General features: G+C 38.1%; 1 protein-coding gene across 1 annotated transcript in view; it reads left to right on the top strand.

The window, feature by feature from the left end:
- The window catches only part of LOC116360588 (thyrotropin-releasing hormone-degrading ectoenzyme), a gene marked incomplete in the record, with an annotated part of 436,874 nt that overhangs the window by 52,798 nt on the left and 362,047 nt on the right, over positions 1-22,029 (top strand).

Below are 22,029 nucleotides of genomic sequence, written 5' to 3' on the forward strand. Positions count from 1 at the left end.
ACGTTACTCTGCAGAACGGTTGCCCTTTTAAAGACAGTTCAATCTATGACTACGTTACTCTGTCGCAGAATGGTAGCCCTTTTAAAGACAGTTTAATCTATGGCTACATTACTCTGTGCAGAATGGTAGCCTTTTTAAAGACAGTTTAATCTATGACTACGTTACTCTGTGCAGAATGGTAGCCCTTTTAAAGACAGTTTAATCTATGACTACGTTACTCTGCAGAATGGTAGCCCTTTTAAAGACAGTTTAATCTATGACTACGTTACTCTGTGCAGAATGGTAGCCCTTTTAAAGACAGTTTAATCTATGACTACGTTACTCTGTGGCAGAATGGTAGCCCTTTTAAAGACAGTTTAATCTATGACTACGTTACTCTGTGGCAGAATGGTAGCTCTTTTAAAGACAGTTTAATATATGACTGCGTTACTCTGCAGAATGGTAGCCCTTTTAAAGACAGTTTAATCTATGACTACGTTACTCTGTGCAGAATGGTAGCCCTTTTAAAGACAGTTTAATCTATGACTATGTTACTCTGTGCAGAATGGTAGCCCTTTTAAAGACAGTTTAATCTATGACTACGTTATTCTGCAGAATGGTAGCCCTTTTAAAGACAGTTTAATCTATGACTACGTTACTCTGCAGAATGGTAGCCATTTTAAAGACAGTTTAATCTATGACTACGTTACTCTGCAGAATGGTAGCCATTTTAAAGACAGTTTAATCTATGACTACGTTACTCTGCAGAATGGTAGCCCTTTTAAAGACAGTTTAATCTATGACTACGTTACTCTGCAGAATGGTAGCCATTTTAAAGACAGTTTAATCTATGACTACGTTACTCTGCAGAATGGTAGCCATTTTAAAGACAGTTTAATCTATGACTACGTTACTCTGCAGAATGGTAGCCATTTTAAAGAGTCCACTCTGTGATTGTCAGAATTCAATAGTGTGATGTTCATTCTAGTGCTGTTAGATGGTTGGAATCATCGGTTGTGATTTCTCTATAGTTGATGTGTGTATGGCGGTTTGTGCGTGTGTAGGTGTATTTGTGTGTATGTATACACGTGTGTGTGTGTGTGGGTGTCGCAGAGTGCAGCCTGACATCAGAAGTCTACTCTGTCGGTGTCTCACTCTATTGGGTTTCTGTCAGTTTGGCGTGTTCATTTAAATACACCCATCAATCTTCCCCAACAGACTCCTTCTCGACCTCTCTCCCTTTCTACTTGTCTCCCTTCCTCCCTGACACTCTCCTTCTCTCCATGTCCTACTCTCCCTCCCTCCTGTCTTCCTCCCTCCTATCCTCTCTCCCTCTCTCTTCCTCCCACTCAAACCCTCCCTCTCTCCCGTCTCCCACTCTCCCTCCCACCTTTCCTCTCTGCCTCTCTCATCCTCCCTCTCAATCCCTCCCTCTCCCCCGTCTCCCACTCTCCCTCCCTCCTATCCTCTCTCCCGCTCAATCTCTCCCTCTCAATCCCTCCCTCCTGTCTTCCTCCCTCCTATCCTCTCTCCCTCTCTCTTCCTCCCACTCAATCCCTCCCTCTCTCCCGTCTCCCACTCTCCCACTCTCCCTCCTTTCCCCTGTCCTGCTCTCTCCCTCCCTCTCAATCCCTCCCGTCTCCCTCCCTATTTTCCTCTCTCCCCCCCTCTCTCTCCCTCACAAATGGTAATGTCAGTCCATGTGTTATGTTGTAGTCTGTTAGTGAAGTCAAAGCCTGTACACTGCCACTTCTACTGTATTAATGAGACTCACTTCCTATATAGCGTTCCCTTTTCATGAACAGTACCTAATAAACTGGCCAGTGAGTGTATGATTATAAACTGGCCAGCTTAATCACTGGCCAGTTTATTAGGTACAGCACCCTGTTCATGAAAAGGGAATGCTCCTATAGAAAGTGAGTCATTTGGCAGTGGTTTGCTCTATACAGCAGGCAGACAGGCATCGCGACATTCACTTACTGTTTGATTGGATGTTAGAATGGGTCAAACGAGTGACCTAAGAGACCTAAAGCGTGGTATGAATGGGTCAAACGAGTGACCTAAGAGACCTAAAGCGTGGTACGATCGTCGGTGTCATCTCATTAACGGCCGCTCTCCTTTTCACACACGACAGTGTCTAGGTTTTACAGAGAATGGTGCGACCAACAAAAAACATCCAATCAGCGGCAGTCCAGCGGGTGGAAACAGCTTGTTGATGATTGGTTGAAGGAGAATGGCAAGAATCGTGCAAGTTAACAGGTGGGCCACAAACAGGCAAATAACGTCTCAGTACAACAGTGGTGTGCAGCACGGCATCTCGACAGCGCGCGACTCGTCGGTCCTTGTCACAGATGGGCTACTGCAGCACCACGACCACGCCGGGTCCCACTTCTATCAGATAGAAACTAGAAGAAGCAGCTCTTGTGGGGAATGTTTTCCTGGCACACGTTAGGTCCCTTGATACCGGCTGAGCAACAATTGAACGTTATTGCTGACCGAACCCAACAGAGCCTCTTTGGGATGAGATGGAACAGAGCCTCTTTGGGATGAGATGGAACAGAGCCTCTTTGGGATGAGATGGAACAGAGCCTCTTCGGGATGAGATGGAACAGAGCCTCTTTGGGATGAGATGGAACAGAGCCTCTTTGGGATGAGATGGAACAGAGCCTCTTTGGGATGAGATGGAACAGAGCCTCTTTGGGATGAGATGGAACAGAGCCTGTTTGGGATGAGATGGAACAGAGCCTCTTCGGGATGAGATGGAACAGAGCCTCTTTGGGATGAGATGGAACAGAGCCTCTTTGGGATGAGATGGAACAGAGCCTCTTTGGAATGAGATGGAACAGAGCCTCTTTGGGATGAGATGGAACAGAGCCTCTTTGGGATGAGATGGAACAGAGCCTCTTTGGGATGAGATGGAACAGAGCCTCTTTGGGATGAGATGGAACAGAGCCTCTTTGGGATGAGATGGAACAGAGCCTCTTTGGGATGAGATGGAACAGGGGCTGTTGGCAGCATGAACGTACCGCTGTCCAATCTGCAGCAACTGCCTCGCGTCAGCATGGACCAACATCCCCGTGGAACGTTTCTGACACCTTGTAGAATCCAGGCCCCCAATAATTCAGGGTGTTCTGGAGGCAAAGCGGGGGGTCCGGCCAGGTTGTAGATGGGTGTACCTAATAAACTGTCCACCGAGTGTAAGTGCATGTGGTATCAAAGAGCCTATTAGAGTTCCATTGTTACGACAGTCACCATTTTGTTACGTTGGTGTCAGAAGTGGGATGGTGTCCATGGGGCCATCAGAGAGGTGTGTCGACCTGAGGGACTTGCAATAGAGAAGTGTAGGGACAGGCTTTCCCAAAGGAACGGGGTAATGGAGCAACAGACCTCTTCACTTAACGATAAGGTGTTGGGCTTAGCTGTCGCTGGATCGGGGTTCGAGTCCTGGTCGGGGCGCCCCCCTGCCCCCCCTACATCTAGCCACCTCATCAAGAGGTTCAGACCTCTTGACTTAACGATAAGGTGTCGGGCTTAGCTGTCGCTGGACACCGGGGTTCGAGTCCTACGCTAAATTAGGTCTCGTTGGACGAGGGGGGAAATGTCGTGACGTTGGAAGTTAAGATGGGGGCGGCAGGGTAGCCTAGTGGTTAGAGCGTTGGACTAGTAACCGGAAGGTTGCAAGTTCAAACCCCCGAGCTGACAAGGTACAAATCTGTCGTTCTGTTCCTAGGCCGTCATTGTAAATAAGAATTTGTTCTTAACTGACTTCCCTGGTAAAATAAAGGTAAAATAAAAATAAAGAGTACTCTGTGTCTCCTCTCTGACTATTCAGGATTGCTTCGTCTGAAATTGCACCCTAATCCCCATCGAGTGCACTATTTAGGGAATAGGTTGTCATTTCAGACACAACTCTGCTCCAAACTAGTGCACTGCGTAGGGTAGAGAGTCATTTTAGACACAACTCTGCTCCAAACTAGTGCACTGCGTAGGGTAGAGAGTCATTTTAGACACAACTCTGCTCCAAACTAGTGCACTGCGTAGGGTAGAGAGTCATTTTAGACACAACTCTGCTCCAAACTAGTGCACTGCGTAGGGTAGAGAGTCATTTTAGACACAACTCTGCTCCAAACTAGTGCACTGCGTAGGGTAGAGAGCCATTTGAGGGACAACTCTGCTCAAAACTAGTGTGCTGCGTAGGGTAGAGAGTCATTTGAGGGACAACTCTGCTCAAAACTAGTGCACTACGTAGGGTAGAGAGCCATTTGAGGGACAACTCTGCTCAAAACTAGTGTGCTGCGTAGGGTAGAGAGCCATTTGAGGGACAACTCTGCTCAAAACTAGTGTGCTGCGTTGGGTAGAGAGCCATTTGAGGGACAACTCTGCTCCAAACTAGTGCACTACGTAGGGTATAGAGTCATTTTAGAGACAACTCTGCTCCAAACTAGTGCACTACGTAGGGATCAGAGTGCTCTGTCAGATTTGCCTCATCACTTCATGGTTCCGGTGTGAAGTGAGGCCTCGGTGAAGACATGTCCTAGATATAATGTGTGTTGTGGTTATATAAAGGCACCATCTGGGTGCTGTGTAGAGACAGCAGTTGGAGGCCCCCAGGACCTAACAGCTAGGGCCATGCAGCACTGATTCATGCTGCCTGCCTACTGACACTCTGTTGAATGCAACCACATAGGAGGAAATCACATGGAAAGATGGCCTGCCTGTAGCGTATAGCACCGTAGCACGCTAACACACTAGCATGCTAACACGCTAGCACCCTAACACGCTAACACACTAGCATGCTAACATGCTAGCACCCTAACACGCTAACACACGAGCACACTAGCATACTAACACGCTAGCATTCGTACAACACAACATCTTGAAAACTTCAGAGGAACACAGGGATGATTCTATTCTTTTTTCTAACTGATTGGGATTGTAGACTGTTCACATAGACCAATCGATCTGTTCTGTTGCCTTTTAAACAATAACGATTATCTTTGAATATAATTTCATTTCCGACGCTACTACAGAAGCAGACCTCATATGTGAAAGGCTTTTAAAGTGGATTTCCTTTATAAACGAAAGGAGAACGACTTAATAATAGAGGGGCAGATAGTTCCATTGAAAGGGCATTGTGACCCAATAATGACAGATAGTTCCATTGAAAGGGCATTGTGACCTAATAATGACAGATAGTTCCATTGAAAGGGCATTGTGACCTAATAATGACAGATAGTTCCATTGAAAGGGCATTGTGACCTAATAATGACAGATAGTTCCATTGAAAGGGCATTGTGACCTAATAATGACAGATAGTTCCATTGAAAGGGCATTGTGACCTAATAATGACAGATAGTTCCATTGAAAGGGCATTGTGACCTAATAATGACAGATAGTTCCATTGAAAGGGCATTGTGACCTAATAATGACAGATAGTTCCATTGAAAGGGCATTGTGACCTAATAATGACAGATAGTTCCATTGAAAGGGCATTGTGTCATTGTGAACTAATAATGACAGATAGTTCCATTGAAAGGGCATTGTGTCATTGTGAACTAATAATGACAGATAGTTCAATTGAAAGGGCATTGTGCCATTGTGACCTAATAATGACAGATAGTTCCATTGAAAGGGCATTGTGTCATTGTGAACTAATAATGACAGATAGTTCCATTGAAAGGGCATTGTGACCTAATAATGACAGATAGTTCCATTGAAAGGGCATTGTGTCATTGTGAACTAATAATGACAGATAGTTCCATTGAAAGGGCATTGTGTCATTGTGAACTAATAATGACAGATAGTTCCATTGAAAGGGCATTGTGAACTAATAATGACAGATAGTTCCATTGAAAGGGCATTGTGTCATTGTGACCTAATAATGACAGATAGTTCAATTGAAAGGGCATTGTGTCATTGTGACCTAATAATGACAGATAGTTCAATTGAAAGGGCATTGTGTCATTGTGAACTAATAATGACAGATAGTTACATTGAAAGGGCATTGTGAACTAATAATGACAGATAGTTACATTGAAAGGGCATTGTGTCATTGTGAACTAATAATGACAGATAGTTACATTGAAAGGGCATTGTGTCATTGTGAACTAATAATGACAGATAGTTCAATTGAAAGGGCATTGTGTCATTGTGACCTAATAATGACAGATAGTTACATTGAAAGGGCATTGTGTCATTGTGAACTAATAATGACAGATAGTTACATTGAAAGGGCATTGTGAACTAATAATGACAGATAGTTACATTGAAAGGGCATTGTGTCATTGTGACCTAATAATGACAGATAGTTCAATTGAAAGGGCATTGTGTCATTGTGACCTGATAATGACAGATAGTTCAATTGAAAGGGCATTGTGTCATTGTGACCTGATAATGACAGATAGTTCCATTGAAAGGGCATTGTGACCTAATAATGACAGATAGTTCCATTGAAAGGGCATTGTGACCTAATAATGACAGATAGTTCCATTGAAAGGGCATTGTGACCTAATAATGACAGATAGTTCCATTGAAAGGGCATTGTGACCTAATAATGACAGATAGTTCCATTGAAAGGGCATTGTGACCTAATAATGACAGATAGTTCCATTGAAAGGGCATTGTGACCTAATAATGACAGATAGTTCCATTGAAAGGGCATTGTGTCATTGTGAACTAATAATGACAGATAGTTCCATTGAAAGGGCATTGTGTCATTGTGAACTAATAATGACAGATAGTTCAATTGAAAGGGCATTGTGCCATTGTGACCTAATAATGACAGATAGTTCCATTGAAAGGGCATTGTGTCATTGTGAACTAATAATGACAGATAGTTCCATTGAAAGGGCATTGTGACCTAATAATGACAGATAGTTCCATTGAAAGGGCATTGTGTCATTGTGAACTAATAATGACAGATAGTTCCATTGAAAGGGCATTGTGTCATTGTGAACTAATAATGACAGATAGTTCCATTGAAAGGGCATTGTGAACTAATAATGACAGATAGTTCCATTGAAAGGGCATTGTGTCATTGTGACCTAATAATGACAGATAGTTCAATTGAAAGGGCATTGTGTCATTGTGACCTAATAATGACAGATAGTTCAATTGAAAGGGCATTGTGTCATTGTGAACTAATAATGACAGATAGTTACATTGAAAGGGCATTGTGAACTAATAATGACAGATAGTTACATTGAAAGGGCATTGTGTCATTGTGAACTAATAATGACAGATAGTTACATTGAAAGGGCATTGTGTCATTGTGAACTAATAATGACAGATAGTTCAATTGAAAGGGCATTGTGTCATTGTGACCTAATAATGACAGATAGTTACATTGAAAGGGCATTGTGTCATTGTGAACTAATAATGACAGATAGTTACATTGAAAGGGCATTGTGAACTAATAATGACAGATAGTTACATTGAAAGGGCATTGTGTCATTGTGACCTAATAATGACAGATAGTTCAATTGAAAGGGCATTGTGTCATTGTGACCTAATAATGACAGATAGTTCAATTGAAAGGGCATTGTGTCATTGTGAACTAATAATGACAGATAGTTACATTGAAAGGGCATTGTGAACTAATAATGACAGATAGTTACATTGAAAGGGCATTGTGTCATTGTGAACTAATAATGACAGATAGTTACATTGAAAGGGCATTGTGTCATTGTGAACTAATAATGACAGATAGTTCAATTGAAAGGGCATTGTGTCATTGTGACCTAATAATGACAGATAGTTACATTGAAAGGGCATTGTGTCATTGTGAACTAATAATGACAGATAGTTACATTGAAAGGGCATTGTGAACTAATAATGACAGATAGTTACATTGAAAGGGCATTGTGTCATTGTGAACTAATAATGACAGATAGTTCAATTGAAAGGGCATTGTGTCATTGTGACCTAATAATGACAGATAGTTCAATTGAAAGGGCATTGTGTCATTGTGAACTAATAATGACAGATAGTTCAATTGAAAGGGCATTGTGTCATTGTGACCTAATAATGACAGATAGTTCAATTGAAAGGGCATTGTGTCATTGTGAACTAATAATGACAGATAGTTACATTGAAAGGGCATTGTGAACTAATAATGACAGATAGTTACATTGAAAGGGCATTGTGAACTAATAATGACAGATAGTTACATTGAAAGGGCATTGTGTCATTGTGAACTAATAATGACTACTCTGAAAAGATTACTCTGTGTCTCCTCTCTGACTATTCAGGATTGCTTCTTCTGAAATTGCACCCTAATCCCCATCGAGTGCACTATTTAGGGAATAGGTTGTCATTTCAGACACAACTCTGCTCCAAACTAGTGCACTGCGTAGGGTAGAGAGTCATTTTAGACACAACTCTGCTCCAAACTAGTGCGCTGCGTAGGGTAGAGAGCCATTTGAGGGACAACTCTGCTCAAAACTAGTGTGCTGCGTTGGGTAGAGAGCCATTTGAGGGACAACTCTGCTCCAAACTAGTGCACAACAGACAGATAGTTACATTGAAAGGGCATTGTGAACTAATAATGACAGATAGTTACATTGAAAGGGCATTGTGTCATTGTGACCTAATAATGACAGATAGTTCAATTGAAAGGGCATTGTGTCATTGTGACCTAATAATGACAGATAGTTCAATTGAAAGGGCATTGTGTCATTGTGAACTAATAATGACAGATAGTTACATTGAAAGGGCATTGTGAACTAATAATGACAGATAGTTACATTGAAAGGGCATTGTGTCATTGTGAACTAATAATGACAGATAGTTACATTGAAAGGGCATTGTGTCATTGTGAACTAATAATGACAGATAGTTCAATTGAAAGGGCATTGTGTCATTGTGACCTAATAATGACAGATAGTTACATTGAAAGGGCATTGTGTCATTGTGAACTAATAATGACAGATAGTTACATTGAAAGGGCATTGTGAACTAATAATGACAGATAGTTACATTGAAAGGGCATTGTGTCATTGTGACCTAATAATGACAGATAGTTCAATTGAAAGGGCATTGTGTCATTGTGACCTAATAATGACAGATAGTTCAATTGAAAGGGCATTGTGTCATTGTGAACTAATAATGACAGATAGTTACATTGAAAGGGCATTGTGAACTAATAATGACAGATAGTTACATTGAAAGGGCATTGTGTCATTGTGAACTAATAATGACAGATAGTTACATTGAAAGGGCATTGTGTCATTGTGAACTAATAATGACAGATAGTTCAATTGAAAGGGCATTGTGTCATTGTGACCTAATAATGACAGATAGTTACATTGAAAGGGCATTGTGTCATTGTGAACTAATAATGACAGATAGTTACATTGAAAGGGCATTGTGAACTAATAATGACAGATAGTTACATTGAAAGGGCATTGTGTCATTGTGAACTAATAATGACAGATAGTTCAATTGAAAGGGCATTGTGTCATTGTGACCTAATAATGACAGATAGTTCAATTGAAAGGGCATTGTGTCATTGTGAACTAATAATGACAGATAGTTCAATTGAAAGGGCATTGTGTCATTGTGACCTAATAATGACAGATAGTTCAATTGAAAGGGCATTGTGTCATTGTGAACTAATAATGACAGATAGTTACATTGAAAGGGCATTGTGAACTAATAATGACAGATAGTTACATTGAAAGGGCATTGTGAACTAATAATGACAGATAGTTACATTGAAAGGGCATTGTGTCATTGTGAACTAATAATGACTACTCTGAAAAGATTACTCTGTGTCTCCTCTCTGACTATTCAGGATTGCTTCTTCTGAAATTGCACCCTAATCCCCATCGAGTGCACTATTTAGGGAATAGGTTGTCATTTCAGACACAACTCTGCTCCAAACTAGTGCACTGCGTAGGGTAGAGAGTCATTTTAGACACAACTCTGCTCCAAACTAGTGCGCTGCGTAGGGTAGAGAGCCATTTGAGGGACAACTCTGCTCAAAACTAGTGTGCTGCGTTGGGTAGAGAGCCATTTGAGGGACAACTCTGCTCCAAATTAGTGCACAACAGACAGATAGTTCCATTGAAAGGGCATTGTGACCTAATAATGACAGATAGTTCCATTGAAAGGGCATTGTGACCTAATAATGACAGATAGTTCCATTGAAAGGGCATTGTGACCTAATAATGACAGATAGTTCCATTGAAAGGGCATTGTGACCTAATAATGACAGATAGTTCCATTGAAATGTCATTCTGACCTAATAATGACAGATAGTTCCATTGAAAGGGCATTGTGACCTAATAATGACAGATAGTTCCATTGAAAGGGCATTGTGACCTAATAATGACAGATAGTTCCATTGAAAGGGCATTGTGACCTAATAATGACAGATAGTTCCATTGAAAGGGCATTGTGACCTAATAATGACAGATAGTTCCATTGAAAGGGCATTGTGACCTAATAATGACAGATAGTTCCATTGAAAGGGCATTGTGACCTAATAATGACAGATAGTTCCATTGAAAGGGCATTGTGTCATTGTGAACTAATAATGACAGATATTTCCATTGAAAGGGCATTGTGTCATTGTGACCTAATAATGACAGATAGTTCAATTGAAAGGGCATTGTGCCATTGTGAACTAATAATGACAGATAGTTCAATTGAAAGGGCATTGTGACCTAATAATGACAGATAGTTCCATTGAAAGGGCATTGTGTCATTGTGAACTAATAATGACAGATAGTTCCATTGAAAGGGCATTGTGACCTAATAATGACAGATAGTTCCATTGAAAGGGCATTGTGTCATTGTGAACTAATAATGACAGATAGTTCCATTGAAAGGGCATTGTGTCATTGTGAACTAATAATGACAGATAGTTCCATTGAAAGGGCATTGTGTCATTGTGAACTAATAATGACAGATAGTTCAATTGAAAGGGCATTGTGTCATTGTGAACTAATAATGACAGATAGTTCAATTGAAAGGGCATTGTGTCATTGTGACCTAATAATGACAGATAGTTCAATTGAAAGGGCATTGTGTCATTGTGAACTAATAATGACAGATAGTTACATTGAAAGGGCATTGTGAACTAATAATGACAGATAGTTACATTGAAAGGGCATTGTGAACTAATAATGACAGATAGTTACATTGAAAGGGCATTGTGTCATTGTGACCTAATAATGACAGATAGTTCAATTGAAAGGGCATTGTGCCATTGTGACCTAATAATGACAGATAGTTCAATTGAAAGGGCATTGTGACCTAATAATGACAGATAGTTCCATTGAAAGGGCATTGTGTCATTGTGAACTAATAATGACAGATAGTTCCATTGAAAGGGCATTGTGACCTAATAATGACAGATAGTTCCATTGAAAGGGCATTGTGTCATTGTGAACTAATAATGACAGATAGTTCCATTGAAAGGGCATTGTGTCATTGTGAACTAATAATGACAGATAGTTCCATTGAAAGGGCATTGTGTCATTGTGAACTAATAATGACAGATAGTTCCATTGAAAGGGCATTGTGAACTAATAATGACAGATAGTTCCATTGAAAGGGCATTGTGTCATTGTGACCTAATAATGACAGATAGTTCAATTGAAAGGGCATTGTGTCATTGTGACCTAATAATGACAGATAGTTCAATTGAAAGGGCATTGTGTCATTGTGAACTAATAATGACAGATAGTTACATTGAAAGGGCATTGTGAACTAATAATGACAGATAGTTACATTGAAAGGGCATTGTGTCATTGTGAACTAATAATGACAGATAGTTCAATTGAAAGGGCATTGTGTCATTGTGACCTAATAATGACAGATAGTTCAATTGAAAGGGCATTGTGTCATTGTGAACTAATAATGACAGATAGTTCAATTGAAAGGGCATTGTGTCATTGTGACCTAATAATGACAGATAGTTCAATTGAAAGGGCATTGTGTCATTGTGAACTAATAATGACAGATAGTTACATTGAAAGGGCATTGTGAACTAATAATGACAGATAGTTACATTGAAAGGGCATTGTGAACTAATAATGACAGATAGTTACATTGAAAGGGCATTGTGTCATTGTGACCTAATAATGACAGATAGTTCAATTGAAAGGGCATTGTGCCATTGTGACCTAATAATGACAGATAGTTCAATTGAAAGGGCATTGTGACCTAATAATGACAGATAGTTCCATTGAAAGGGCATTGTGTCATTGTGAACTAATAATGACAGATAGTTCCATTGAAAGGGCATTGTGACCTAATAATGACAGATAGTTCCATTGAAAGGGCATTGTGTCATTGTGAACTAATAATGACAGCTAGTTCCATTGAAATGGCATTGTGTCATTGTGAACTAATAATGACAGATAGTTCCATTGAAAGGGCATTGTGTCATTGTGAACTAATAATGACAGATAGTTCCATTGAAAGGGCATTGTGAACTAATAATGACAGATAGTTCCATTGAAAGGGCATTGTGTCATTGTGACCTAATAATGACAGATAGTTCAATTGAAAGGGCATTGTGTCATTGTGACCTAATAATGACAGATAGTTCAATTGAAAGGGCATTGTGTCATTGTGAACTAATAATGACAGATAGTTACATTGAAAGGGCATTGTGAACTAATAATGACAGATAGTTACATTGAAAGGGCATTGTGTCATTGTGAACTAATAATGACAGATAGTTCAATTGAAAGGGCATTGTGTCATTGTGACCTAATAATGACAGATAGTTCAATTGAAAGGGCATTGTGTCATTGTGAACTAATAATGACAGATAGTTCAATTGAAAGGGCATTGTGTCATTGTGACCTAATAATGACAGATAGTTCAATTGAAAGGGCATTGTGTCATTGTGAACTAATAATGACAGATAGTTACATTGAAAGGGCATTGTGAACTAATAATGACAGATAGTTACATTGAAAGGGCATTGTGAACTAATAATGACAGATAGTTACATTGAAAGGGCATTGTGTCATTGTGACCTAATAATGACAGATAGTTCCATTGAAAGGGCATTGTGACCTAATAATGACAGATAGTTCCATTGAAATGTCATTCTGACCTAATAATGACAGATAGTTCCATTGAAAGGGCATTGTGACCTAATAATGACAGATAGTTCCATTGAAAGGGCATTGTGACCTAATAATGACAGATAGTTCCATTGAAAGGGCATTGTGACCTAATAATGACAGATAGTTCCATTGAAAGGGCATTGTGACCTAATAATGACAGATAGTTCCATTGAAATGTCATTCTGACCTAATAATGACAGATAGTTCCATTGAAAGGGCATTGTGACCTAATAATGACAGATAGTTCCATTGAAAGGGCATTGTGACCTAATAATGACAGATAGTTCCATTGAAAGGGCATTGTGACCTAATAATGACAGATAGTTCCATTGAAAGGGCATTGTGACCTAATAATGACAGATAGTTCCATTGAAAGGGCATTGTGACCTAATAATGACAGATAGTTCCATTGAAAGGGCATTGTGACCTAATAATGACAGATAGTTCCATTGAAAGGGCATTGTGTCATTGTGAACTAATAATGACAGATATTTCCATTGAAAGGGCATTGTGTCATTGTGACCTAATAATGACAGATAGTTCAATTGAAAGGGCATTGTGCCATTGTGACCTAATAATGACAGATAGTTCAATTGAAAGGGCATTGTGACCTAATAATGACAGATAGTTCCATTGAAAGGGCATTGTGTCATTGTGAACTAATAATGACAGATAGTTCCATTGAAAGGGCATTGTGACCTAATAATGACAGATAGTTCCATTGAAAGGGCATTGTGTCATTGTGAACTAATAATGACAGATAGTTCCATTGAAAGGGCATTGTGTCATTGTGAACTAATAATGACAGATAGTTCCATTGAAAGGGCATTGTGTCATTGTGAACTAATAATGACAGATAGTTCCATTGAAAGGGCATTGTGAACTAATAATGACAGATAGTTCCATTGAAAGGGCATTGTGTCATTGTGACCTAATAATGACAGATAGTTCAATTGAAAGGGCATTGTGTCATTGTGACCTAATAATGACAGATAGTTCAATTGAAAGGGCATTGTGTCATTGTGAACTAATAATGACAGATAGTTACATTGAAAGGGCATTGTGAACTAATAATGACAGATAGTTACATTGAAAGGGCATTGTGTCATTGTGAACTAATAATGACAGATAGTTCAATTGAAAGGGCATTGTGTCATTGTGACCTAATAATGACAGATAGTTCAATTGAAAGGGCATTGTGTCATTGTGAACTAATAATGACAGATAGTTCAATTGAAAGGGCATTGTGTCATTGTGACCTAATAATGACAGATAGTTCAATTGAAAGGGCATTGTGTCATTGTGAACTAATAATGACAGATAGTTACATTGAAAGGGCATTGTGAACTAATAATGACAGATAGTTACATTGAAAGGGCATTGTGAACTAATAATGACAGATAGTTACATTGAAAGGGCATTGTGTCATTGTGACCTAATAATGACAGATAGTTCAATTGAAAGGGCATTGTGCCATTGTGACCTAATAATGACAGATAGTTCAATTGAAAGGGCATTGTGACCTAATAATGACAGATAGTTCCATTGAAAGGGCATTGTGTCATTGTGAACTAATAATGACAGATAGTTCCATTGAAAGGGCATTGTGACCTAATAATGACAGATAGTTCCATTGAAAGGGCATTGTGTCATTGTGAACTAATAATGACAGATAGTTCCATTGAAAGGGCATTGTGTCATTGTGAACTAATAATGACAGATAGTTCCATTGAAAGGGCATTGTGTCATTGTGAACTAATAATGACAGATAGTTCCATTGAAAGGGCATTGTGAACTAATAATGACAGATAGTTCCATTGAAAGGGCATTGTGTCATTGTGACCTAATAATGACAGATAGTTCAATTGAAAGGGCATTGTGTCATTGTGACCTAATAATGACAGATAGTTCAATTGAAAGGGCATTGTGTCATTGTGAACTAATAATGACAGATAGTTACATTGAAAGGGCATTGTGAACTAATAATGACAGATAGTTACATTGAAAGGGCATTGTGTCATTGTGAACTAATAATGACAGATAGTTCAATTGAAAGGGCATTGTGTCATTGTGACCTAATAATGACAGATAGTTCAATTGAAAGGGCATTGTGTCATTGTGAACTAATAATGACAGATAGTTCAATTGAAAGGGCATTGTGTCATTGTGACCTAATAATGACAGATAGTTCAATTGAAAGGGCATTGTGTCATTGTGAACTAATAATGACAGATAGTTACATTGAAAGGGCATTGTGAACTAATAATGACAGATAGTTACATTGAAAGGGCATTGTGAACTAATAATGACAGATAGTTACATTGAAAGGGCATTGTGTCATTGTGACCTAATAATGACAGATAGTTCAATTGAAAGGGCATTGTGTCATTGTGAACTAATAATGACAGATAGTTACATTGAAAGGGCATTGTGAACTAATAATGACAGATAGTTACATTGAAAGGGCATTGTGAACTAATAATGACAGATAGTTACATTGAAAGGGCATTGTGTCATTGTGACCTAATAATGACAGATAGTTCAATTGAAAGGGCATTGTGCCATTGTGACCTAATAATGACAGATAGTTCAATTGAAAGGGCATTGTGACCTAATAATGACAGATAGTTCCATTGAAAGGGCATTGTGTCATTGTGAACTAATAATGACAGATAGTTCCATTGAAAGGGCATTGTGACCTAATAATGACAGATAGTTCCATTGAAAGGGCATTGTGTCATTGTGAACTAATAATGACAGATAGTTCCATTGAAAGGGCATTGTGTCATTGTGAACTAATAATGACAGATAGTTCAATTGAAAGGGCATTGTGTCATTGTGACCTAATAATGACAGATAGTTCAATTGAAAGGGCATTGTGTCATTGTGAACTAATAATGACAGATAGTTCAATTGAAAGGGCATTGTGTCATTGTGACCTAATAATGACAGATAGTTCAATTGAAAGGGCATTGTGTCATTGTGAACTAATAATGACAGATAGTTACATTGAAAGGGCATTGTGAACTAATAATGACAGATAGTTACATTGAAAGGGCATTGTGAACTAATAATGACAGATAGTTACATTGAAAGGGCATTGTGTCATTGTGACCTAATAATGACAGATAGTTCAATTGAAAGGGCATTGTGCCATTGTGACCTAATAATGACAGATAGTTCAATTGAAAGGGCATTGTGACCTAATAATGACAGATAGTTCCATTGAAAGGGCATTGTGTCATTGTGAACTAATAATGACAGATAGTTCCATTGAAAGGGCATTGTGACCTAATAATGACAGATAGTTCCATTGAAAGGGCATTGTGTCATTGTGAACTAATAATGACAGCTAGTTCCATTGAAATGGCATTGTGTCATTGTGAACTAATAATGACAGATAGTTCCATTGAAAGGGCATTGTGTCATTGTGAACTAATAATGACAGATAGTTCCATTGAAAGGGCATTGTGAACTAATAATGACAGATAGTTCCATTGAAAGGGCATTGTGTCATTGTGACCTAATAATGACAGATAGTTCAATTGAAAGGGCATTGTGTCATTGTGACCTAATAATGACAGATAGTTCAATTGAAAGGGCATTGTGTCATTGTGAACTAATAATGACAGATAGTTACATTGAAAGGGCATTGTGAACTAATAATGACAGATAGTTCAATTGAAAGGGCATTGTGTCATTGTGAACTAATAATGACAGATAGTTCAATTGAAAGGGCATTGTGTCATTGTGACCTAATAATGACAGATAGTTCAATTGAAAGGGCATTGTGTCATTGTGAACTAATAATGACAGATAGTTCAATTGAAAGGGCATTGTGTCATTGTGACCTAATAATGACAGATAGTTCAATTGAAAGGGCATTGTGTCATTGTGAACTAATAATGACAGATAGTTACATTGAAAGGGCATTGTGAACTAATAATGACAGATAGTTACATTGAAAGGGCATTGTGAACTAATAATGACAGATAGTTACATTGAAAGGGCATTGTGTCATTGTGACCTAATAATGACAGATAGTTCCATTGAAAGGGCATTGTGACCTAATAATGACAGATAGTTCCATTGAAATGTCATTCGGACCTAATAATGACAGATAGTTCCATTGAAAGGGCATTGTGACCTAATAATGACAGATAGTTCCATTGAAAGGGCATTGTGACCTAATAATGACAGATAGTTCCATTGAAAGGGCATTGTGACCTAATAATGACAGATAGTTCCATTGAAAGGGCATTGTGACCTAATAATGACAGATAGTTCCATTGAAATGTCATTCTGACCTAATAATGACAGATAGTTCCATTGAAAGGGCATTGTGACCTAATAATGACAGATAGTTCCATTGAAAGGGCATTGTGACCTAATAATGACAGATAGTTCCATTGAAAGGGCATTGTGACCTAATAATGACAGATAGTTCCATTGAAAGGGCATTGTGACCTAATAATGACAGATAGTTCCATTGAAAGGGCATTGTGACCTAATAATGACAGATAGTTCCATTGAAAGGGCATTGTGACCTAATAATGACAGATAGTTCCATTGAAAGGGCATTGTGTCATTGTGACCTAATAATGACAGATAGTTCAATTGAAAGGGCATTGTGCCATTGTGACCTAATAATGACAGATAGTTCAATTGAAAGGGCATTGTGACCTAATAATGACAGATAGTTCCATTGAAAGGGCATTGTGTCATTGTGAACTAATAATGACAGATAGTTCCATTGAAAGGGCATTGTGACCTAATAATGACAGATAGTTCCATTGAAAGGGCATTGTGTCATTGTGAACTAATAATGACAGATAGTTCCATTGAAAGGGCATTGTGTCATTGTGAACTAATAATGACAGATAGTTCCATTGAAAGGGCATTGTGTCATTGTGAACTAATAATGACAGATAGTTCCATTGAAAGGGCATTGTGAACTAATAATGACAGATAGTTCCATTGAAAGGGCATTGTGTCATTGTGACCTAATAATGACAGATAGTTCAATTGAAAGGGCATTGTGTCATTGTGACCTAATAATGACAGATAGTTCAATTGAAAGGGCATTGTGTCATTGTGAACTAATAATGACAGATAGTTACATTGAAAGGGCATTGTGAACTAATAATGACAGATAGTTACATTGAAAGGGCATTGTGTCATTGTGAACTAATAATGACAGATAGTTCAATTGAAAGGGCATTGTGTCATTGTGACCTAATAATGACAGATAGTTCAATTGAAAGGGCATTGTGTCATTGTGAACTAATAATGACAGATAGTTCAATTGAAAGGGCATTGTGTCATTGTGACCTAATAATGACAGATAGTTCAATTGAAAGGGCATTGTGTCATTGTGAACTAATAATGACAGATAGTTACATTGAAAGGGCATTGTGAACTAATAATGACAGATAGTTACATTGAAAGGGCATTGTGAACTAATAATGACAGATAGTTACATTGAAAGGGCATTGTGTCATTGTGACCTAATAATGACAGATAGTTCAATTGAAAGGGCATTGTGCCATTGTGACCTAATAATGACAGATAGTTCAATTGAAAGGGCATTGTGACCTAATAATGACAGATAGTTCCATTGAAAGGGCATTGTGTCATTGTGAACTAATAATGACAGATAGTTCCATTGAAAGGGCATTGTGACCTAATAATGACAGATAGTTCCATTGAAAGGGCATTGTGTCATTGTGAACTAATAATGACAGATAGTTCCATTGAAAGGGCATTGTGTCATTGTGAACTAATAATGACAGATAGTTCCATTGAAAGGGCATTGTGTCATTGTGAACTAATAATGACAGATAGTTCCATTGAAAGGGCATTGTGAACTAATAATGACAGATAGTTCCATTGAAAGGGCATTGTGTCATTGTGACCTAATAATGACAGATAGTTCAATTGAAAGGGCATTGTGTCATTGTGACCTAATAATGACAGATAGTTCAATTGAAAGGGCATTGTGTCATTGTGAACTAATAATGACAGATAGTTACATTGAAAGGGCATTGTGAACTAATAATGACAGATAGTTACATTGAAAGGGCATTGTGTCATTGTGAACTAATAATGACAGATAGTTCAATTGAAAGGGCATTGTGTCATTGTGACCTAATAATGACAGATAGTTCAATTGAAAGGGCATTGTGTCATTGTGAACTAATAATGACAGATAGTTCAATTGAAAGGGCATTGTGTCATTGTGACCTAATAATGACAGATAGTTCAATTGAAAGGGCATTGTGTCATTGTGAACTAATAATGACAGATAGTTACATTGAAAGGGCATTGTGAACTAATAATGACAGATAGTTACATTGAAAGGGCATTGTGAACTAATAATGACAGATAGTTACATTGAAAGGGCATTGTGTCATTGTGACCTAATAATGACAGATAGTTCAATTGAAAGGGCATTGTGTCATTGTGAACTAATAATGACAGATAGTTACATTGAAAGGGCATTGTGAACTAATAATGACAGATAGTTACATTGAAAGGGCATTGTGAACTAATAATGACAGATAGTTACATTGAAAGGGCATTGTGTCATTGTGACCTAATAATGACAGATAGTTCAATTGAAAGGGCATTGTGCCATTGTGACCTAATAATGACAGATAGTTCAATTGAAAGGGCATTGTGACCTAATAATGACAGATAGTTCCATTGAAAGGGCATTGTGTCATTGTGAACTAATAATGACAGATAGTTCCATTGAAAGGGCATTGTGACCTAATAATGACAGATAGTTCCATTGAAAGGGCATTGTGTCATTGTGAACTAATAATGACAGATAGTTCCATTGAAAGGGCATTGTGTCATTGTGAACTAATAATGACAGATAGTTCCATTGAAAGGGCATTGTGTCATTGTGAACTAATAATGACAGATAGTTCCATTGAAAGGGCATTGTGAACTAATAATGACAGATAGTTCCATTGAAAGGGCATTGTGTCATTGTGACCTAATAATGACAGATAGTTCAATTGAAAGGGCATTGTGTCATTGTGACCTAATAATGACAGATAGTTCAATTGAAAGGGCATTGTGTCATTGTGAACTAATAATGACAGATAGTTACATTGAAAGGGCATTGTGAACTAATAATGACAGATAGTTACATTGAAAGGGCATTGTGTCATTGTGAACTAATAATGACAGATAGTTCAATTGAAAGGGCATTGTGTCATTGTGACCTAATAATGACAGATAGTTCAATTGAAAGGGCATTGTGTCATTGTGAACTAATAATGACAGATAGTTCAATTGAAAGGGCATTGTGTCATTGTGACCTAATAATGACAGATAGTTCAATTGAAAGGGCATTGTGTCATTGTGAACTAATAATGACAGATAGTTACATTGAAAGGGCATTGTGAACTAATAATGACAGATAGTTACATTGAAAGGGCATTGTGAACTAATAATGACAGATAGTTACATTGAAAGGGCATTGTGTCATTGTGACCTAATAATGACAGATAGTTCAATTGAAAGGGCATTGTGCCATTGTGACCTAATAATGACAGATAGTTCAATTGAAAGGGCATTGTGACCTAATAATGACAGATAGTTCCATTGAAAGGGCATTGTGTCATTGTGAACTAATAATGACAGATAGTTCCATTGAAAGGGCATTGTGACCTAATAATGACAGATAGTTCCATTGAAAGGGCATTGTGTCATTGTGAACTAATAATGACAGATAGTTCCATTGAAAGGGCATTGTGTCATTGTGAACTAATAATGACAGATAGTTCCATTGAAAGGGCATTGTGTCATTGTGAACTAATAATGACAGATAGTTCCATTGAAAGGGCATTGTGAACTAATAATGACAGATAGTTCCATTGAAAGGGCATTGTGTCATTGTGACCTAATAATGACAGATAGTTCAATTGAAAGGGCATTGTGTCATTGTGACCTAATAATGACAGATAGTTCAATTGAAAGGGCATTGTGTCATTGTGAACTAATAATGACAGATAGTTACATTGAAAGGGCATTGTGAACTAATAATGACAGATAGTTACATTGAAAGGGCATTGTGTCATTGTGAACTAATAATGACAGATAGTTCAATTGAAAGGGCATTGTGTCATTGTGACCTAATAATGACAGATAGTTCAATTGAAAGGGCATTGTGTCATTGTGAACTAATAATGACAGATAGTTCAATTGAAAGGGCATTGTGTCATTGTGACCTAATAATGACAGATAGTTCAATTGAAAGGGCATTGTGTCATTGTGAACTAATAATGACAGATAGTTACATTGAAAGGGCATTGTGAACTAATAATGACAGATAGTTACATTGAAAGGGCATTGTGAACTAATAATGACAGATAGTTACATTGAAAGGGCATTGTGTCATTGTGAACTAATAATGACAGATAGTTACATTGAAAGGGCATTGTGTCATTGTGAACTAATAATGACAGATAGTTACATTGAAAGGGCACTATTAGACCCCCCCGCCCCAATGTGTCCCACTCCTTTTTACATTGTTCTAATCAGCACAATACTTTTCTAAAGAAGATAGTTCCTATAATGGTAAAGGAAGATTGTTCCTATAATGGTAAAGGAAGATAGTTCCTATAATAGTTCCTATAATGGTAAAGGAAGATAGTTCCTATAATGGTAAAGGAAGATAGTTCCTATAATGGTAAAGGAAGATAGTTCCTATAATGGTAAAGGAAGATAGATCCTATAATGGTAAAGGAAGATAGATCCTATAATGGTAAAGGAAGATAGATCCTATAATCCTCTCAAATAGTTTCCCTTCTCCAGTTTCTTTCTACCATTCTCAACCTCATATTTACTTGTCATTCAGTTTTCCCAGCATTGAGTTCAATTAATTTAATGACTGGGAGCAGAAAGAGAGTGCGAGAGAGAGAGAGAGAGAGAGAGGGGGGGAGCAGAA

This window comes from Oncorhynchus kisutch, unplaced genomic scaffold (assembly GCF_002021735.2).
Source record: "Oncorhynchus kisutch isolate 150728-3 unplaced genomic scaffold, Okis_V2 Okis09a-Okis19a_hom, whole genome shotgun sequence".
In the NCBI taxonomy this organism is placed as follows: Eukaryota; Metazoa; Chordata; class Actinopteri; order Salmoniformes; family Salmonidae; genus Oncorhynchus; species Oncorhynchus kisutch.